Source organism: Argiope bruennichi, chromosome 6 (assembly GCF_947563725.1).
Source record: "Argiope bruennichi chromosome 6, qqArgBrue1.1, whole genome shotgun sequence".
NCBI classification, from domain to species: domain Eukaryota; kingdom Metazoa; phylum Arthropoda; class Arachnida; order Araneae; family Araneidae; genus Argiope; species Argiope bruennichi.
Genome location: NC_079156.1, coordinates 14,248,459 through 14,270,320, shown reverse-complemented (window position 1 = coordinate 14,270,320; position 21,862 = coordinate 14,248,459).

Sequence of the window (21,862 nt, the reverse complement as noted above, 5' to 3'; positions counted from 1 at the left end):
TAATGTTGCCGCCGTGTGTTAGAAAAGTTGCCTCAAATGAAGAGTAACCACTTTTTCTGCACTCTAACTCACTGATTCATTTGCAAAGCGGAATGAATGTCTACGTTACGGGTAAAAGCCGCGATCGTGATTTATTGTACAAGGAAATGGCATTGTAGAATAGAGAACAGAAGCCGTTTATCTTAAAGCGCGATTTCCTACTAAATGAAGGAAGTGTCAAGATTGGATATGAATCAGGATGAAAATGCAAAATGAGGAGTGATGCGCAGTTTGTCAGAAGATTTAATTGAATGTTGGTGGAAAACGGGATAATTTAAAAAATGGCCTGAAGTAAATGGTGTCATGACTTTAATTCCAAATTTTCCTCCAAAAGTAAATCAGAAAAATATTTTTATTTAAAAAAAAGACGGCCATAAATTATATGAAATCAAATGCTGTTACTTTTTTTAAAGTATGCATGATTCATTGACTGTTTAGACAATAATCGTCACGAAAATTACATTATATTCAACTACTTTATTAAGGAAGTAAAACAAGTGATTCATTGAATCGCGGAAACATTTTACTAATGATTATAGTAAAGAATAACTACGTTACCGTTATATTGATTTATAACCAGTATCCGTTACATTAATTTTATCATGAAATAAAATGAAATCATTTATTTTTACTTCTTCGCATGCGAAGTATTAAGAAAGAAATGATTGAAATCGGAAAATTTGAATTCTAGATTTTGACGTATGTCCAGTTTCAAGACCTCCTTGAATCATAAATACACATTTTTGAAATAATGTCTGTCTCACTGTCTCTGGACAAGTATATATGATCTTTATACCATAATTATAGATTTCTATCACATTGAACGAAATACCTGCACTCAAAAAATTGTATTTATCCATCCGATAGTACAGGGGAAAACTATAATTACAAAATGCTAAAATCTAGATGGACCAAACTTTGAGCTGATTTCAGCATCTAAAATGTAGTTGAGTATCGTATTTTGAATTAAATACGTCTAAGTGTTCATCGTTTGTCAGTCTATATTTTCTCCTCTATTTAACGTGATAATTCAAAAGACTCAATGAATAAGATAAATGAAATTTGGTATGTGAAGTTATTAAAATTGTAATTCTGCGTTGTACTTTGGTTTCAGTTGGTAGAAAGAAAGAACCCCAAAATGAATTTAAATTTTTTTTAAATTGTACTTCGAGGCGCAAAACTCTCGTACTTAGAACAATGAAAATAGAAGTCTGAGTTTTGAATCAATGAAAATAAAAGTCTCAACGAATAAATGAGAAAATAAAAGTCTCAGAACAATGAAAATGAAAGTCTGAGAAAATAAATGTAGTGTTCACGACTTAAGGGTTTAAAATCTACGAATTTTACGCTGAGGAGAGAGGAACAATTGTATCACTAGTATGTGAAAAAGCTTCGAAAAAAACCACTCCTCCTTCTTTTTAATGGTATCAATTCCTGCTTAAGCGATAAGCTCTCAAAAACTCTACATCAATTTAAAAGAGAGAAAGAGAGAGATACCAAAAAGGAGAGAAAAATTTTTGGGGACATGGCAATTAAAATTATGATACAAAAGGATAATGTCAACATAGCAGTGATGGAAGAACAAAAATGAAAATCGAATTTCGCTCTTAAATATATTGATAAAAAAGATAGTTTTGTGATAATTAGTTCAATAATAATTATTTTAATAATTAAAAGCTGTTTCTGTATTCAAAATATATATATATTCATCTTTATTAGTGTGATTCTTATTAAGTAAATATATCATTGATACTATATACCATTCCGTTTATTTGTCTTTCAGTTGCCACTCAAAATATTTAAATAAATTTTTAATCATTCTTTAAGAGTTATAACTTAAATAACCTGAAAAGAAATTTATATTCAATAAGTTTTAAAAGTCGTTTGACTTAGTTATTATTTGCATTTTAATTGAGAATCCTTCCGACGTTGCGTACATTAAAATTTTTTTTTTATAAAAATATCTTTTGTATTATAAATGTCAGGTATGAAAACATTTTTATCACGAGCTTCGAATGCATAAATTAGAAAAAAATAAATGGGAAAAAGAATTCCTCAAATAGTATTTATTTTTATTAAATATCTTTAATTTAAAAAATGATTACCTTATGCTATTTAACTGTTAGTAAAGATAGAAGTAATGCAAAAAATATTTTTTAAAAATCAGGTTTAAAAAAAATCAGGACTGTTTTTGCTAATAAAGGCATTTAACTGTTTTAGTGTCCATGTTTTGCAACTAAAAATGTGCATTCGTTAATAAATAGCAATGACAAGAGGACTGAAATGTTTGTTCGTGTTATCTACCCCACATACTAGACATGAAGATGCATCTGATAGTAGAAGCAGTTAGAAATTAGTCTCTTATCACCTATCACTGATAACTATATGATAAGGGGGAAAACGAAAGAGGATGAGGTAATTTTACATCGGAATTTGGATCTGCATTTAGAAATTCCACCAGCCATTTACTAAACCCCTGTTAAGAGTCTGGTTATGTAAAATTGTATAGTTCGAAAGTGAAAACGGTTAAAAATTTAAATTCCCATTACTTTTAATGTTAGCAAAGGATTACTAGTAAAATAAATCAAATACCTTTTGACGATTTGAAGCTTTATGTAAGTTTTTCGTTTTAAATATTATTTTTTTAAACTATTAGAAATGTTTTTTAAAGTTAAATGAAGGCTGCTTTTTTCAGATTCTAGACAAGCAAAACTCGATTCGTCTTTCTAGAACAAACACTGATTTTCTAAATAGTTGAAAATATCCTAATTATTTATACTGTTATGTAACTGTATAAATATCTATAAGATCAGGTTACTAAATTGTATTTTAAAGCGTTAATCTGACTTCAATTTAACTTCTTTCCAAACATTATGGATATTATAACAAAATATAATTAAACTTTTTATTATACATTATAATTGAATGGCTTTTTTTTAGACTCGATATGTTTACAAAAAGGAAATCTCTGTGATTACACGTATACTGTTGTCTCTGAAATCCATGTTATTACGTAAAATCACAAAATCTTGGATTTAAATAAGGATGATTTTAAAGACCATTCATAAATCGGTGAAAGTATGAGAATGCATAGGATGAAAAGCAGGTTGGAAAAAATCCAAAATTGTTTCGAAAAGAAAATTAAGAGGAATGAAACCAACTGGGGTTGGGCATACATCGCCCCCTCACATTTTCTTCCTCGCATACTCTTTAATAAAGGTATCATTCCAGAGAACAACACTTCGCATGGCATTGGCGTAGAATAGTTATAAAATATTAACCTTTGATGCGAATTAAGCATTTTTACTAAATCAATCGTGTGATCATTGGCGAGTTGACGATTAATCCCTTGCATGTGGTTAATAGTATCCAAAAATCGAATTTGGTTTTTTCTTCAACCGATTAAAACCAAAATTTGGCACAAAACTACACTATAAGTCTCAAAATTCAATATATTTAACTCATTGCGGTTTTGAATTATCGCGCTTACACGTTTTCTGAAAATACAGATAGGCAGACAGTCATTACTGCATTCTATTCGAACAGCTGGACAAACAGAGAATCTCTGAACAAATTTTGATTAGAAATCTATGAATTTGGTGCAAGGTTCATATACCAAATTACATCCTTCTAGCTCACAGCGTTTTTAAGTTATCTTTATCACAAACAGGCTTTATCCAAAAATATGTTTTTCGAACTCAGGAAGATCTAAAGGTCAAAATCTATAGTTAGAATTTCTTCACGATTATTTTATATTTACGAAGTAAAAAGCATTCGAAGATTATCAAAGAAGCTTAATTACAAAAAGGATCACTGAACAATGGATAAAGAAAACAAAGGTTTTTCTATTGTTATTTCCATCCTCATTAGTTAAATTAGTAAATAATCTTAGGGCACTAAAATGGAGAAAAATTCTTCAAAAGTTAATTTTCAAAATAAATGTAGTTACAACTTTTTTGTTAAGGACGATTTATTTTCAAACGGGACAGCCCAATGTATTTCATTCTAATTCAAATTTGAAACTTTTTTCGATTTTAGCTTATTACATTAATTTAAGCAATGCACTTCAGCGATATTATTGTTACATTTTGCAGCAACACGAAGGCATGAAAATCATCATTCTGAACTTCTGTCAGTTGCCCAAGGCGGCATCTAAACTGGCATCCCTCTTTTCTAACCTTTCTCCCTACACCAAACTGAAGAGTTTTGACTTCAGAGACTAGACTCGCATAAGCAACGAGTCTTTTCAGAGTCGGGTTTCGAACCTGGAAGTCTGAGGTCACGAAGAAGAGAAATAACCACAACGCCAGCTTCTCCTTTCCCAAAAAAACTAACAATCCAGAACTATCGCAAACTTGGAACTTCTGATTATTTTGTCTGGTCATAATTTGAATTTTCGGTTATACAGTTAAGCCTTGCTTAATGAGATCTTTGCATTACGAGCAAAACAAAATGTAAAAAAAAGTGATTGGTTTAATGAGCGATGTTTCGAAGAACGAGTGACGAGGAGATTATGAGCAATAGTTTTGGCTGGATATTATTTTCGAACACGGCTCTAAAAAGTTTGTGCAAGTACCTGTGGAGTCTTAATCGAAGCGACTGTGTCTCTTGCTAAGATTATAGGGCTAGAGGTGGACAATCGCATTTATAAACTGGTGGAAGAACATACTAGAACAACTGAAGAACTTATGTGACAGCATTCTATGTCACAGCAAAAAGCTGCAAAGGAGATTGATAAGCAGAGAAAGAAAGAATAGCGTCAGTAGAGCAACAACCTGTCAATCAAATAAGGGAGGTGCTGAAAGCATGGAATTTTATTGCATCGCACATGTAAAAGCATCGCCTTAGTACTATGAGAGAAGTTATACGCTCTACAAATTTACTTATTGATTACGCTGTGGGAATTTTGAAACGCAGCCAAAGACAAATATTTTTAAACAATTTTCTTATAAAGATAAAGCACGTATTACAAATAATAAATTTATTACTATACATTTGTTTCAATTTTTTTTCAGAATCGAACAAAATTATTTTGTCTATTTGACATAAATAATAATTCCAGTGTGTAAAATAGTTAATTCCAAGGTGAAAAAGTTGTTTTGCTAACAAGTGTTGCTCGTTACAAGCGAGATGCGCGAACGAATTTAAGCTCATGAAGCGAGGTTCGACTGTAACGAATTTCATTTTACAGGATGATTTTACAACTTGATGTAACAGCTATTTCAGATTGAAGTTAAATTGTCTTTTACATCTTTAATGTGATGACTGATACCTAATCTAAAGGAAACAGTGAAATGCGTGTTTGGCATTGAGAAAGAGAGAAATCTCACGTTTTCTTCACGTGAGGTTGTGCAGACGGTTTTTCATTTCTTGATGTGGTTTTTACGCATCTCTGTTATTTCTGTAATTATGTTTATTTTGCTGTAACAAAAAGTAATTTATATTTTCTCGTTTAGGAAATATCGAGAAAGCATTATAATCGTGAAAAACAAATCGAATTCAAGATTTTGAAGAATTTTTATTTATTATTTAGATGTCCTTGAATTCGAAAAAACATATTTTTGGCTTTAACTCTGTCTGTTCATCCGTCGTCAGTCTGTCTGTCACAATAATAATTTAAAAATCTCGTGAGCCAGAGGGATGAAATTTGGTTGTAGTCTTTATACCAGACTTGTTGATTTTTATCACATTTTGAGAAAAATCCGTTCAAAGAGAGTCTGTCTGTCCTGTTATTTAACTGCAAATTAGCATTTCAACTACAGAATGAAGAGAATTAGACGAAAAGATTTAACATCTATAGCTTAGACACCTATCAAAACAAAGTTAGATATGAGACAAATCTAACTACGTTCTGACCATCTGTCCGTTTGTACTTTCAGAAACATACAAACACGATAACTGAAAAACACAATACCTAAATTTATTAAATTTAATATGCGATTTTGTAGCTACGCTGCAGATATGTGTCAAATTTTGGTTTTAAATTGATTGCGAGAAATTCTTCTAAAGCACAAATTTGTTTTTCGGATACTATTAACTGTATGCCTAAGAAGAATCGTCAAAAAACAAACGTCACTAATTCAGTAAAAATGTTGAACAAGCGCCACACGATAGATTCATTAAAAATATTGAACAAGCGTCACACTATGGTTCAGTAAAAGTGCTGAATTCAGGCCAAAGGTTAATATTTCGTGACTATTGTACTCCAAAATTATACAAGGCAATCTCGGATAACTCCTTTATTAGAAGATGTGCGGGAAAATGTTGATGACACTATCCCTGCTGGTTGAATTACGTACCCTTTAATTAAAATTTCTCATGTTTGTTTCGCTTATTCATACTTTAAAACAAACAATGTTACAATGTAAGAAATGTACATGTAACTCTCATCAATGTACATGAAACTATTTATCAATAATTTGACAGCATAAATAATGAATTTTGTAAAAAATAATTTGTAATATTCATTTTGAATTTAATAAATCAAATATTAGATTTTTACTAATTGAATCATTCATTATTTCTCATGCGAAGATCGTTTAAAATTAATTCTTGCTGTATACATTAAAATTTTATTTAATGAAAGAATCGCTTTACTGCCTCTACTATCAATTTGCCGAAATCTCTAAAAAACAATTACAAAAAATATGTTACTAACATTTTACCTAAAATTTCCGTTTAATTCATTGTGGTTATTGTTTTTAATTTCTTAAGCATACAGTGGATAGTTCGATAAATTGTCAATACTTGTTTATAGAACCAGCGGAAGTGGTCTCCTCAAATCTTTCTCGTATACTCTCTAATAATGGTATCATCTCGTACCTTGCATAGCAATGACATGAAATAGTTATGAGATATTAAACTTTGGCACGAATTCATTATTTTTAATAAATCTATCGTGTGATGCTTGGCGGGGTTTTTTTTAAATTATTAATCCAAGGCATACGGTTAAAACAACTGAAAATCGAATTTGTGTTTTTGACGTATTTTTCCCAACCGATTGAAACAAAAATTTGACTCAGAACTAAACTTGCAGATACAAATTCACATACCAAATTTGATATATTCAAGTCACTGCGCTTTCTAGTAATCACGTTTACGTGTCTCTGAAAGTACAGATTGACAGATGGACATTCCCTTTTTGAATGCCACTCAAAATTCGATAGGTATCCACACTATAGATGTTCAATATGTGTCATTCCGTTTTTGAGTTTCCGTGTTTGAATGTGTTTGAAAGTACAAACCGACAAACGGTCAACTCCTTGTATTTGGTTCAAAATTTGATAGAGATTATCAGTACAGTAAGTACAGATGTTTATACTATAAATGGTAAATCTTTGTACCATATTGTACAAATGAGCTCTTTTCGTTTTGTAGTCATCATGTTAACATATATTCGAAAAGCCGATCACACAGACTTCCTCTCAATGGATTTTGATCAAGCTTTAATCAAAATCTAGAGATTTGTGCAAAGATTTACGCTAAATTTCATCCGTTTAGCTCAAAGCGTTTTCGAGTTTTCTTCATCACAGACAGGCTGACTAAGACCGAAAATGTGTTTATCATATTCAGAGAAGTCTAAACCGTGAAAATTTGTCAAAATCTCGAGTTCGAATTTTTTGACGATTATAATACTTCCTCTATATGTCGTATATGAGCGAGTGAAAAATGCTACATTGCACTTGCTGTCAAAGTTTTATCCCCTCTCTATTTAATGGATTGCAAAAACTTCAGAGATATTGTTCGTAAGACTTGCAAACTTTACCTTCTGCTGATTCCAAACATATACAAAAAACTTTGTTTCTCGCATTGGACTAGTAGCTTGTCCTCCAAAATTTGAATTTTGTCGAAAGTGCGTTTTGATTTAGTTTTTGCAGAACCTCATATGCAGATACCTTATCACCAGGCAATCATAACCTCTGTCTCTGGTCTGGAATAGAATTTTTCCGACATTTACAGTACTTTCTGAGTACTTCATACACGAGAAAGTAAAAATATTCTTACTGTGATATTTACATCAACGGAAACAATTTCGATTTACTATGCATTATTTAAATTTTTCTTCTTGCTTCAAAAGCGTTATTCAGATTCAACTGAAAGCGATGATTTTTTAAAGAGGGAAACAGGTATTTTTCCGAGTAATATTTTGCACCTAAGTTCTCATTCACTAAAACCGAAGCAAACATCGGATTCTGTTCATTTGTAGTGAAAGTTTATAAGCCTGTTAACAGCTACGCTACCCGAGCAATTGCTCTTGTATCGTGGTCATGTTACTGGACTGTCAACCACAAGGTCCCAGGTTCTATCCTCGCTCATACCAATTCGCCACACATTCACCATTATTAAAAATACAACATTTGATACTGGCATATGAATCTTTTTTTTATAAAATGTAAAAAGCCATTTTTCTTTTTGAAAAATGGTTTACAGTAACTCTGATCGTTGAAGAGTCGCCGTTGCCACTAATAATGAAATGTTCTCAGATAAATTATTCAAAAGAAGTGAAAAATAAATTGGGGTCTAGTATCTGAAATCATATTTCATGATACTATTCAATTTTAGAATTAGGCATTAGAATTGTTTATTCTGTCCGCGTGCCAAATTTTAATCAAAAATAGTTTTAGTTTCTAAAGAAGATTTCTCTCGCTAATCAGTTACTCAATTTTACTCTTCGCATGGAGTCACCATTTATTTCCAACTGCTTAGCGCAACATTTTTCGTAATTCTGGAATTTTGCCACAACTGCCGTAATGCGTTACGCGAGATGACGACGCTTCGAAAACGAGAGAAAGAAAAAAAAAAAAAAAAAGATAAGAAGTCTCTGATTTTCGTTCTAAAAATATTCCATAAAAAAAAAATCTGGAGCTTTTTTTCATTGATATTTGTTGTTAAACACAAGTGAAAAAAAAAAATCTTTTTTTAAATTAAAAAAAAATTAAAACAAATCAAATCAGATTACAAACAAATTATCTGTACATTTTTTATACAAAATTCAAATTATCTGTTATTAAATTTATTCATTATTATAAATAAAATAGCTCATTTATAGGATTTAAAATATATTGCTTATACTTAAATATTAAAAATAAATTAAAATTGAATGATATTTTTTTCTATGGAAAATCAATAATCTAGAAATGTAAAGGTAAATATTAGCTGCATTGTACGACAGTGTAAATAATTATAAATTGAAACATTGTGTTTGGTATTCTGTCAAAACAAACCATCGAAATGTATCTCAAAATAAAACAAGGCTGCTATTCTAAAAAAGAAAAAAAAATTACTCAAAACATATAAAAATGCAACATTTACTCCCCGACCGAATATCATATTTGCTTATAATAGATAAAAGTAAAAATAAAAATGCAATGGAATCGCTAAAAAAGAACACCTGGAACTGTTAGCGAGCGCACGCAAGTATTTTTACACGTCGTAGAATGGCAACGCGACGACCTTGATGATCTTGTGGCGCCACCTGATAGAAGATGATGCAAGACAGCCTCGAAGAATGGTTGGTTTGTGCTGCATTGAAGCGTTTCGCTCGCCCAGATGAATTATTGCAATATTGTTTCACGTGGTGCGCTGAATTGAAAGCCCATTTGTTGTAATCCCGAGCGCCCTCCGCCAGTGCTTCCCGTATATCTTTCAAAAAAAGGGGTGTCGAAAACGGAATTTCATTCCTCATTTTTGCGCTGATCGACCTATTTTTGGGGATGAATTATTCTGAAATATTGGCCTTCTGTTGTTTTTTTGTGCGTTGCGAAGGATTCTTTTTTACTTTTGTGATGTATGGGAAAAAATTTTGCAGCTGTTTTTGTGTGGTGGAAGAGTATTAAATTTATTTATGGCCCTTTAGTTGAGTCGCTGCCTTGCGTCTTGCTACTAATGCGCTACCATAAGACAAGCGATAAATTTTTGCTTGAATGGAAAACAAGTTTTTATTGTTTTAATATCTGGAATGTATTTTGATCAACAGATGATGCCTTTATAAAAATGATTTATTTATTTATTTATTTTTCTTAAAGGCAGAGAACCAAATAAATATGTTCCTTTCTACTTCCTAATATACGAATTTAATATGACACTTCACAATAAACAGAAAATAAAAGACAAACATCTAATGCGAATGATTTTTTAATTTGTTTCTCGAATACAAAATATTGCAATACCCCCTCCCCCCCCCAAAAAAAAATAGAAATAAAAATTTTGACGAATCTCACAATTCGAAATACCATTTGTCTGTATAACTCGAAAACGCTTTGAGCTAATCGGATGAAATATGGTATGCTGCCTTTACATCAAATTTGTAGACTTCAAATTTCGAGCAAAATCTTTTTAGAGAAAGCTTGTCTGTCCGGCTGTGTGAATATTAGATTAACACGATAACCACAAAGATAGCTAAATGAATAAAATTTGGTGTGCAGATTTAACATTTATATTGTAGATACCTACTACATTTTTAGCTGAAACCAACAAGGGGTTGAACGTCTGTCGGTCTGTACTTTCAGAAACATGTAAACGTGATCAGACGCAATGACTTCAATATATGAAAGTTGGTATGCGAATTTTTTTAAAATTACAGTTGCAGTTCTGTGTCAAAAATTTGTTTCAATGGATTCAAAAAAGCGTGTCTAAAGCACACATTCGTTTTTCGAATATTATTAACATCATGCCAAGGATTAAAATTTCGTAGCTGTTGTGCATAAATGCTATGCAATGGGTTCTCTACCTTATCCAAGGTCCACAATATTTTTCGGGGAGGGGGATAACACCTGTGGTGAAAGCTTATAAGCCAGTTAACAGCTACGTTACACGAGCAATTGCTTTTGTATTGTGGTCATGTAACTGGGCTGCGAACCACAAGGTCCCAGGTTCTATTAGGTCTGTAAAATCCAAATGTCTGAAAGCGTAAAACTGTGAGTCAAGAAAAAACACAGCAATGATGTAAGGTATGGTGCTGTACTAAAAAGCATTGCTAATGTTTATAAAAACCAATATTTTTTAGAAGACTAAAAAGGTTAATATGAGGAGTTTTGGAAATCAACTCGCCCAAATGAGGGTGAGATTTCTGAAAATATGCAAGTCGCTGTAAAGAAAACCGTGGAAATTCTACTAGATTGTGTAAAACAGACATAGGACGAAGAATTTTAGAAGGAAAGCCACTATAAACTTTTTTCTGTCCTCTCCCCCCCCCCCCTCCCTGTTAAGTGAATAACTGATAACACCGAACATATGTTATCACACCTACACCTTCGTGAAGAACTTGACTTTACTTGCAATCTGGCTGAGGTAATTTCTCTCCAATCCTCGTTTCGAAACTCTTTGTTCAACCCCTTGCCAACCAACTACGAGTCGAAATTTCTCCTCATTTCCTCCCACGGACTTCAGACCCATTTCCACAAATCAGGCTTCCCGCCCTCATATTAACATTAATCAGTTCTTTCACAAGGCTACTAAACCACGTTTATCCTCTGGTCACTTTTTTCCTCATAACGTATCGCAACTTTTAAACGCAGCGATTAACAACTGGTTTATTTATTTGTTTATTTTTTTGAAAGAAGGGCGTGATGCGAAAAACTCGTCCTTTCGGACAGTTTAGTAGATAGTTAAAATGATATTTCCTCTAAAACAGTTCCGCTCAAAAAGTGACTGCTTCATATAAAAAGAATAAATAAAAAATTAAAAAAAAGGCAAATAAAGTTTCCTGTTTCCGCTGTGCTTTTTCCTGCAGATGTTCTTCATTCCAACAAATTGCAGCTGAGAATCTTTTCGCCACTTCCGCCACTGACAGGTTCTTCGTCGTGATGATCTTTCTTCAAGCTGAAATACATTTCTCAAATCGCCCTTTCGAAATAACATGTAGAGGGGGGGGGGGCAGGACAATTATATTTTGACAGACCTCTCTATCTGCCGGTATTGGTTAACACTTGGTAAAAGGACAATGATTCTTAACCTGCGATCTCCAGAGCATTGAAGGTCAGTCAAAGGTGAAGGTTTGAAGTTGCCTCGAGTTTACAAAGGACACTTGCATTAAGAATAGAATTGTCTAAGAGATGGATGCCCTTGAAATTGCGACACGGGCAACTTCTCTATTACAAACATGAATGACGGAAACAAACTTTCAGGTGTCCGAAACCCTTTTTTTACTAGCCGAATTTGATGACCAGTTAGTTCGACCTGTATATCAACTTCAATTCAATACAATCTTCTTTACGATTTCTTCAAGCATTTTCAAACATTCAATTTTGATAAACATAAAAAGCTGCGTTATTTCGATAGATTGAACTCCTTTTGCTTAATGCATGCCTAAATTTCCTCAATGAAGTTAAATCCCATGAAATCAAACACCATTAAGATAATTGTTCGGATAATCTATATTCTTATTGCACGTTGTATTAACTTTAATTGTAACGTTAACAATGAAAAGATTTGACTTTTACTGCAACCATAAAAAAATATTGTTACAAATATTGTTTTAAAAATTGTCACAATCTAGTATAAATTACATAACTAAATTGATATCATTAAAAAGATAATTTTTTTTAATTTTAAAGTGCCATAAAAATAATTTTTATGCAAGAATATTTCTGGAAGTCACAGCAGGAAAGTCGCGATTTTCATTAATATTTGATTCATTAATAGTCCACAAAATATCACTTCTAGATGCACTTTGCCATCCTCCAAAGTTTAGTCATGACAAATTTGTTATTCAGACATGTATATGTGTAATGATTAATTTAATTTAATTAATAATTAATTTCCTAAATTTTTTATCTTAAATAATAGAGGATTTTATTAACCAGTATATTTGCTTTGTATTCGTCAGATTTCTCTACCTTCAAAATTACTTTATTCTAAAAATGTTTCTTATTTCTTGATTAAAATACCACTTTTTTGTATAATTATTTCCAACACGCTCTCTAAAAAAAATTGCTAACGCTTTTGTTTTCCATACACCGAGCAAAGGGATAAAAATCCCTATCTCCTACGACATAATTACAAAGGTACCTATGATTCTCTTTCCTAAATCGACATGCGTTAAAGAAATCTTTTATTAAAATCCCCAAGGGAAAAATTCGCGATGTAAATAGATGTGTATGATTCATTCTCCCCATGTATAAATGATGCCCTCCAATAGTGAAATAAATTAATGTTAATTCAAAATTTGTTGTCCTTTCGACCGCACATCTCCACAATTATGTTATACATGTGTACTTCTTGTAACTGACACTTCCATCTTTCAGTCCATTTTCAACTGGCATTTATAGTTGCGGTCAAATGCTATTCACGGTTTATCAAACAATAATGGTCATCATTCCAAAGCAAGAAAAGTGCTTCATTACCGATATCAGAAACGCTTTTTCCGGGGTAACTGTCTGTCGCTTGCTGAATATAGAGATAAACACAGTATAGTGTATATTAACAAGTTTCGTTCCTTCTGTACTAAAAATGTTATTGTTAAAAATTTGTTGTCCTTTTGTATATTAACAAGTTATTGTCCTTTTGTATAGTGTATTTATTGTCCTTTTGTATAGTGTATTTATTGTCCTTTTGTATAGTGTATTTATTGTCCTTTTGTATAGTGTATATTAACAAGTTCCGTTCCTTCTGTACTAAAAATATAAGAAAGGAAAATTGGATTTCTTTACTTTCGTACACGAAGTACAGAGAAGGAATTGTAATCTTCAGAAAAATCGAATTCGAGATGTTGATGAATCTTCATGTTTTAGTCCTCCCTCAGTTAGAATAACACATTTTTGGCATCGTGTCTGTCCGACTATCTGCCTGTCTAAAGCACATCTTTGTCCGTGACAAAAACGACTCAAAACTCTTTGAGATAGACGGATGAAATTTGGTGTAGGTCCTTACACCAAATTTGGAGATGTCTGTCAAATGGTGAGCAAAATACGTTTAGTGAAAGCATGTCTGTCCAGTTGTTCGAATATAAGTTAACACATTAACTACAAAATGATAAGAAGGAAATGGAAAAAAACTTGGTTCACATATCTAACATCTATATCGTTGATACCTGTCAATTTTTGAGCCAAATCCAAAAAGGGGTTGATCGGCTGTCTGTCTGTACATTTAGAAGCATGTAAACGTCGTAACTCGAAAACGTAATGATTTAAAAATCAAATTTGCTATGGGATTTTGTGATTACAAGTTCAGTTTTGTGTCAAATTTTGGTTTCGATCGATCGCGAAAAACGCTTCTAAGTCACAAACTCAGTTTTCGGATACTATTAACCGCATGCCAGAGATTAATCGCCAAGAAACACGCCAATGATTATATGATAGATTCAGTAAAATATGCTAAATTCACACCAAAGTACTTCACGTATGAATAGTATATTTCGTCACTATGGTACGTGAAGGTCATGCAAGGTATTTTCTCCTTACCCAAGCTCCAGAATTTTTTGGGGGGTGTGGTAGATTAGCGCTTTTATTTGAGTATGCGAGAAAGTTTTGTAGAGACCACTCGCTTTGGCTAAAAAAGTGGCTTTCTACTCTCGATACTTCGCTAGATAATGTTCCAGTTCAAGAGAGACAGAAATCTTATGAATGAGTTCAAAAGAGGTAATAACTTATGCAATTTTTGGTTAAAAAGAAGAGACAACGCGATAACATTCTTAAATGTCTTTCAACACTCTTCCTATCTTTGCGAAACTCGATTTTCAGTCACTCTATTAATCAAAATTTAAATAAATATAGGACACGGTTGCAACTTGAATCATACTTGCGCTTGAAATAAATAAGATAAAGCCCGACATACCGAAAAATTGTTCGTAACTGGTTCTGCTTTTACTTTAATTTTCATCAATCTTACATTTTAATATTTACTATGTTATATTATTATTCATTCTTGCGTAACGTATGAATAGAACATATTCATTTAATTATTGTGTAAATTTCCCGTTGGAAATTAAAATTGAATAATATAAATTTTAAATGTTTATTTTTAACATTTAAAACTTTAAATGTTTATTTTTAACATTTAAAGTTTTTTTTTACTCTTTTTATTATTTAATTATAAACACTTCTTTTAGGATGATTGATTCTTAAATAGCAAATATCCTAATAATAGTTGATATATAGTTTATTAATATGTTACAAAATTTAAAAAATTAAGAATTTGTATTCTATTTTTATTTTTTTTAAATTCATATTATTACAATAGCAAATAAACCTTGTTGCCTCATTCAATTCGGTTTTAACGGCCATCAAAAGGCACCAAGAAAAAATTTCGCCAAATTATAAAAATGTACTCAAGTGCATTTTATTTATTATGAAAAATTTTGAAATTGCAAATCACATGCTCTATAGTTTGACGATTGAAATCTTCAAATTGGCGAAATTTTTTCTTGTCGCCGTTACAACCGACAAGTGCCTTTTTTAAAATTCACATTGTTGCAATAGCAAATAAACCCTGTACCTCATGTTCATTTTACGTCGAATTTAATTCAAAAAAGCATATTGTACCTCTGTGCTTGCTACCGCATTGCAATATTCTTTTTATGACTTGCATTTCACGAATGTAGATGTGAAATATTGTTTGTTCCTTTTAACATCATAATACTTGTCGGCTGAATACTTTCTGTAATATAGATGACGCAAATGTTGTTCAAAATTCAATACAAAGTAGGCAGTTAGTTACCAAGTGTGACACGTAGTTGATTCTAGGTAGTACGTAATCATTAAGAAAGATAGATTTCAAAATTGTATTTTAATTGGTTAAAAATTGACAGAATTTTAACGTTTTTCTTCACTGTTTTCGGATAATATAATAAAAAGAAATCTATTTTTGCACCATTTCAGAATTTTTTTAAAAAAAGCTGAAAAAGCTGGTTTTAATTGCGTTTTTTAAATAATGCAACACATTCTGTAGTCCTTAAACAGTCGCATCTTACAAAAAAGCAAGATTTTGAATAATAAATGTGGATATTTTTATAAATTTCGCGCGACTAAAATTGCTTTTTTTTTCAATTTATTGCCAACAAATGCATTAACATATTTCAAATCATTTGATATATATATATATATATATATATATATATATATATATATATATATATTACGTTATGACATTGCTATGCTAGTATTCTTTCTGTAAATTATCAAGAGCCTTGTACAACGATTTATGCAATCAAGCCTGATGATTTATATCTAAAATATTATCATGCAACATCAATTTTGGTTCAGAAATAGAAATATTTTCCTTTTTCATTTCCTACTATTAGTTGACACTCTCTTTATATATATCTTGCTCAAATTTTCAATCGTTAATAAAATACTTTTTATTCATCCACTCAGGTTCAAATACATTTTTTTAAACTTGTAATGGATAATACTTGATATTAAGCAGTTTTTTTCAAATATTAATTAATTAAATAAATTTGTCCAGTCATTTCTAATTAGTCGCCAAAGTTACCAAATCCGTCGCCATGTCACTAAATGGTCGCCAAGTTTGTCGCCAATGTCTATTTTAATACTTAATATTGCAATTCTGTCATATGTATATACATATTTATATTAATTGTAATTATTTAACAAAAAGTAACTAAAATAAATTTTTTTGTTAACCTAAGTAGGAATTGACTTCAAAATTTTTTTTATATATATTACTTGTTTTAATAAAAGCATTATTATGCTTGTGTTAGTATCGGATTACCTTTTTCACTTTTACTGTGCAAACAAATTATTGCGATTTTAAATTAAACGTGTATAATCTTCCTATTACAAACCTCGCTCCATGCAACACCGATTGATTTAAAAAAATATATATATCATGCTGGGGAAAAATAAAGCGAAAAATCAGAAAAATCTTTCGGTGCCATTTCATTATTTCTCAATCCTTCTCAAAGTAATTTTAGCGCACCGCCGCAAATTGAAACCTTCTGCAACAACCCTGATGACGTGAGAAAGATTCCCACAACGTGCAATTTCAATACGGGATCGTCATGACTGTTGTTGCAAGCGTTGCATCGACGAGGTTTGTTGAGTGGAATTTGGGTATTTTTCTTTGGTTCTTGATATTACTTATTAATAAAACTTTCATAATTCGGATTCGCTTAACTGTCGATATTAATTCGAATTCATTTAACTGAATTTGAAATCAAAACTGAAAGAAAAAAAAAAGATTTATTTTTGTCTCCGAATAGTTTTTGTTAGTTAAATACAGTCAAACTTTGTCTTCAATTATTGCAAGTGAATAGTATTTCAATTCCTTAAGTCATTCGTGGATTTAACTGCTATATAAAGCAAAACATGCTAAAAAAGCAATAAAAAAATGCTCTATTTTTTTTATACTGAAACCGTTATATATAAATTTTACTATTTATTCCGTAGTTTTATTTCTCAATAGTTGCATTCAAAATTCTGATGCAATTTGTAGAATTTATCTTTTAGTTATTAAAATTTTATTTTCAATATAATTAAATATTTTTAATTATTTTTATTATTCTTTCATTAATAAAAATTACTCACTGTTAATATATTAAATAGAGTCCGTCAATTAAAACTTAAATATTAGAATTTAATTTTCGCTGCCATTCCAAGTTTTAAAAAATATTGTTTAATATTGTTTAAATATTATTGCGATCATTTTTGTTCCCTAATTTAATAAACTAAAATTTTTGGATAAATTTTATTTTTATTGTGGTTCTCGTCAGCTTCGATCTGGTAGATTTGTAAGATAGACAACTGAAATTATGAATGTCCGCGTTTTATGAAATCGTTCTTGCCGAAATAATTTGTTAGATTTGTTGCATGTTAACTGATGCATTATAAAAAGATGTCTTTAAATCGTTGCGATAAAATTAATTATAATTCAGTATAAATTGGCATTTAAATCAGTGAAATAAAATTTTGTTCGGTGAACCCAAGCTATAAAATATTCATTAATATGCGAAGTTGTCTCCCCAAAGCTTTCTCTCAAACTCTGTAATAAAGGTGTTATGCCTCAACCCGTCGAAAAATATTGCGAAGGTTGGAAAAAGCAGAGAACGCTTTACAAAGCACTAGCGTACAATAGTTAAGGAATATTAACCCTCAGCATGAATTTAGCATTTTTACTGAATCTGTAGTATGATTCTTGGGGAGTCTTTTATCGATTAATCATTGGCATTCGATTAATAACATCAGAAAATTGGAATTGCGTTTTAGACCCCTTCTCTTGAAAGAATGGAAACAAGATTTGACGAGGAACTGCCCTTGTATATATCAAATTTGATGTATTAAGTCTTGTCTTTTTGAGTTATCGCGTTTACATGTTTCTGAAAGTACAGACCGATATACACTTAATCCCTTGTTGAGTTTGGCTCAAAATTTTATAAATATCTGCATTATAGATATTGTCACGTAGGTGCTTTAGTGTGGAACGCAATGACACACGCAAGAAGTAGAGCTATACCAAATTATTAACTCAACTCTGAACTCAGAACACAGTGATGACAGATCTTCTGCTTTTATACTAGCAGAGAAAGTTCCAGAATACTTTTCTGGAGACAGTAAGAAAAGTCCATAGCACTTATCTGGTAAACTAAAAAAAATGTCCAGAATCTGCTGTGAAAACTGTGAATCGCATTGTCTCTTACGATCTCTTGATTATGAGACCAGTGCTCTGACCATTCGGACATGGAGAGTCGACTGTCTCTTTTCAATGCGGCAATATTTAGTCTGTGTACTGAATTTTACTCATCCAGATCTCTTCGTTTTGTAGCTATCGTTTTAATTTATATTGGAACAGCCGGATTAGACAGACTTCCTCAGAATGGATTTTACACAAAATTTGTTAGAAATCTGAAAAATTGGTGTAATCTACCGAATTTCATGTCGGTGACAAAGATAGCTCAAAGCGTCTTTGAGTTTTTCAAATTCAGGTAGGTCTAAAACTCCTCAAAATCTCGAGTTTTTTGATGATTACAATATTTTCTCTATGTTTTGTATAAGAAAACGTTTAAAAAAATAGAATTACCGCAAACGGTCATTAAAAATTTTGAAACAATAATTAAATCAAACGGTAAAAAAAAAATCATATTGTTTTGGTGTTCATGTTATGAAATTATAGCAAAACTGAAAATATTTGTGGAAAACAACTTCAGCAATTGGAAAAGCGTGCGTAGAATAGATGTTAATATAAAATTGGTTAAATATTTCGAAACATATGGAAATGTTGCAAATTGTATTTAAATTAATTTTGGGAAAAATTGATTACAATTAGAAAATCTCTTGCTTGGAAATAAAATTCAGTCGATGAGAAGAGATATTTTTTCTTTTAAAAAATTTTAAGATGGGTAAAAAACAATTTTTGTCCTGTGATATGTTCCAAATTTATGGTGGAAAAACGAAAAATCTTTTTTTTCTCCATTTATCCCCTCTGAGTGTGGCTTTCCAACTTTTTGATAGAACACTTACTCCTTCCAAAAGTTAATAAACATGATTGCAATTTTCGTTCGAAATCGTCTAATTTCATAAGGTTCGATCAAGCAAGAAAACTGATAGACTCACAGTTATATATTGCTATGAATTCGTACTGTTGCTTCCTTGTGTAATACATCTCCTGTTGAGATAGATAGATCTAATGGATCCTCAATGGGATCACTTACTACCGGCCTTGGCGACTTTCGACAAACTCGGAAGTTACTGATATCGATTCGAAGATTGAATTTTGGTGATATCGATGAGGAAAGAATATATTATAATTTTCTAGAATATTCGTTGCTCTGTCACGGAGATTATATTTTTAAAAAAACTCTGAAGTCAGTCATTATTGAGTCAGTAGAATTCAGTTCAAGCTAGTAATGATTGGAGAATAACAGACAACTGAAAGTCTTGAATAGTCATTCATGCAAAGTCTCTCTCCTGCTAGTTTTCTCTAAATGCTTTTTGGTGTTTCAGTTATTTATTTCCGATTTGCTGCTTTCTGCTGCTGTTTACTCTAAATATTGTTCTTGTCTACACTTCAGCTGGGCTATCTGCAGAGGTTTTTCTTTTTGAATTAGGCGTCGTTATTTGTTAGTGAGCCTATTCGATGGTTTCACCATAGCCCATTGTAACGGATCTTGATTTTCAGATTAATTTTTCGTAACAATATACAGATTATGAGGAATGTAGTTTAAAAAAAATATTAAGTCTGGATTTTTGTGACAATTGTTAATGCACTGATAGATTTATTCGCTTCAAATGGCAGCTAAAAAATCTTTTAAAACCCATTTTATTATGAGCATGCATTTTTTCAAATCAAAATTTTTAAAAATTCCAGTTTCTTTATGACATCAAAATTACCTAAGTACCATTCACCTCAAATGCACCACCACGTGTGATTTTTTCACCCATCGTTAACACTTTCTTTCGTTTCTCTCGCCCTTTCTGGCACTCTTTTCATAGCCAAAGGCGGGAGTCTCATGACTCCCAGATCAAGAGGTGATTACCACCGGTTCAAGAATCAGTGACCGACACCGGCGACAAAGACCGGTATGGCCAGCGGACCGGGAGGGAATCGCCGCACAAAGCCGCCGAGGTGATGACCCGCGGCCGATCTCCCGTCTCTTTCTCCCTCTTTTGTCCAGAGGTCGAAAAAGTTCGGGATTCTATTCGCCATTATCCACTCGGGGATGCAATGACCGTTAAGGAACTGGAGTCTTGTTTTAATGGTTCGAAGGTGCATTTGAGGACAAAGTATTTGTAAGAAGGATCCTCTTTTGTGGAAAAAAAATAAATAAATAAAAAGAGATTGATTGATTTGTTTTGCAGGAGAGCATCTGGTTGGAAGAGACGAAAGCAGATTTGGAACTGGCTTAGTAATTAGTTTCTAGCATACCAAGATAAAGTATTGTTATCATCAAACAATTTGTGCTCGATTTTAATGGCATGAAGTGGTTTATATCTGTGTAAACACGATCATACAAAAATGCTTTAAGTTAGGTGGATGAAATTTGGCACATGGTCTAGTATTCCAAATTTGTAAAGATCGATCAAATTTTGAACGAAATTCATTCAAACAAACTCTGTCTGTCCAGTTGTTTGAATATCAACAAACACGTCGACTACAAAATTAAGAGAGTTGGATGGAACAATTCGTGCACTGATGTAACAGCCATTGTGTAGACACATATCAAATTTTGGGCCAAATCCAACAAAGGGTTGAACGTCTGTCTGTCTGTCTGTAGTTTCAGAAGCATGTAAATGCGATAGCTCAAAATCAAAATGACTTAAATACATGAAATTTCGTACGTTATATTATGGCCGCAATTGCAGTTTGATGTCAAATTTTGGTTCCAACCCGTTGGGATGAAACGCGTCTAAAATATGAATTCAATTAATTAGAGAGCATGCGAGAAAATTTTGAACTAGATGAAATTTGGTGAATAGCCTTTACACCAGATTTATAGATTTCAATCAAATTTTGAGCCAAATCCATTCAAAGGAAATCTGTCTGTCCGGCTGTTTGAATATAATTTAACACGATAACTATAAAACGAAGAGGATTAAATGGATAAAATTCGGTTTATAAATTTAATATTTATAATGTAGACACCTATCAAAGTTTGAGCCACATCAAAAAAGGTGATTGACCGTCTGTCGGTCTGTACTTTCAGAAGAACATAAATCAGTAAAAATATATTGACTTAATTCGGTATGTACTTTTCTGACTACAATAATAGCCCTATGTCAAATTTTGATTTTTATTTTTCGATTAAAGCGTGTTTAAAAAACCAATTTGGATATTATTAACCGCATGTTAGGGATTAATCACCAAAAAACTCGCCAAGGACTTTATGTTTGATCCAGCAAAAATGATGCATTCACACCAAAAGTTAATATTT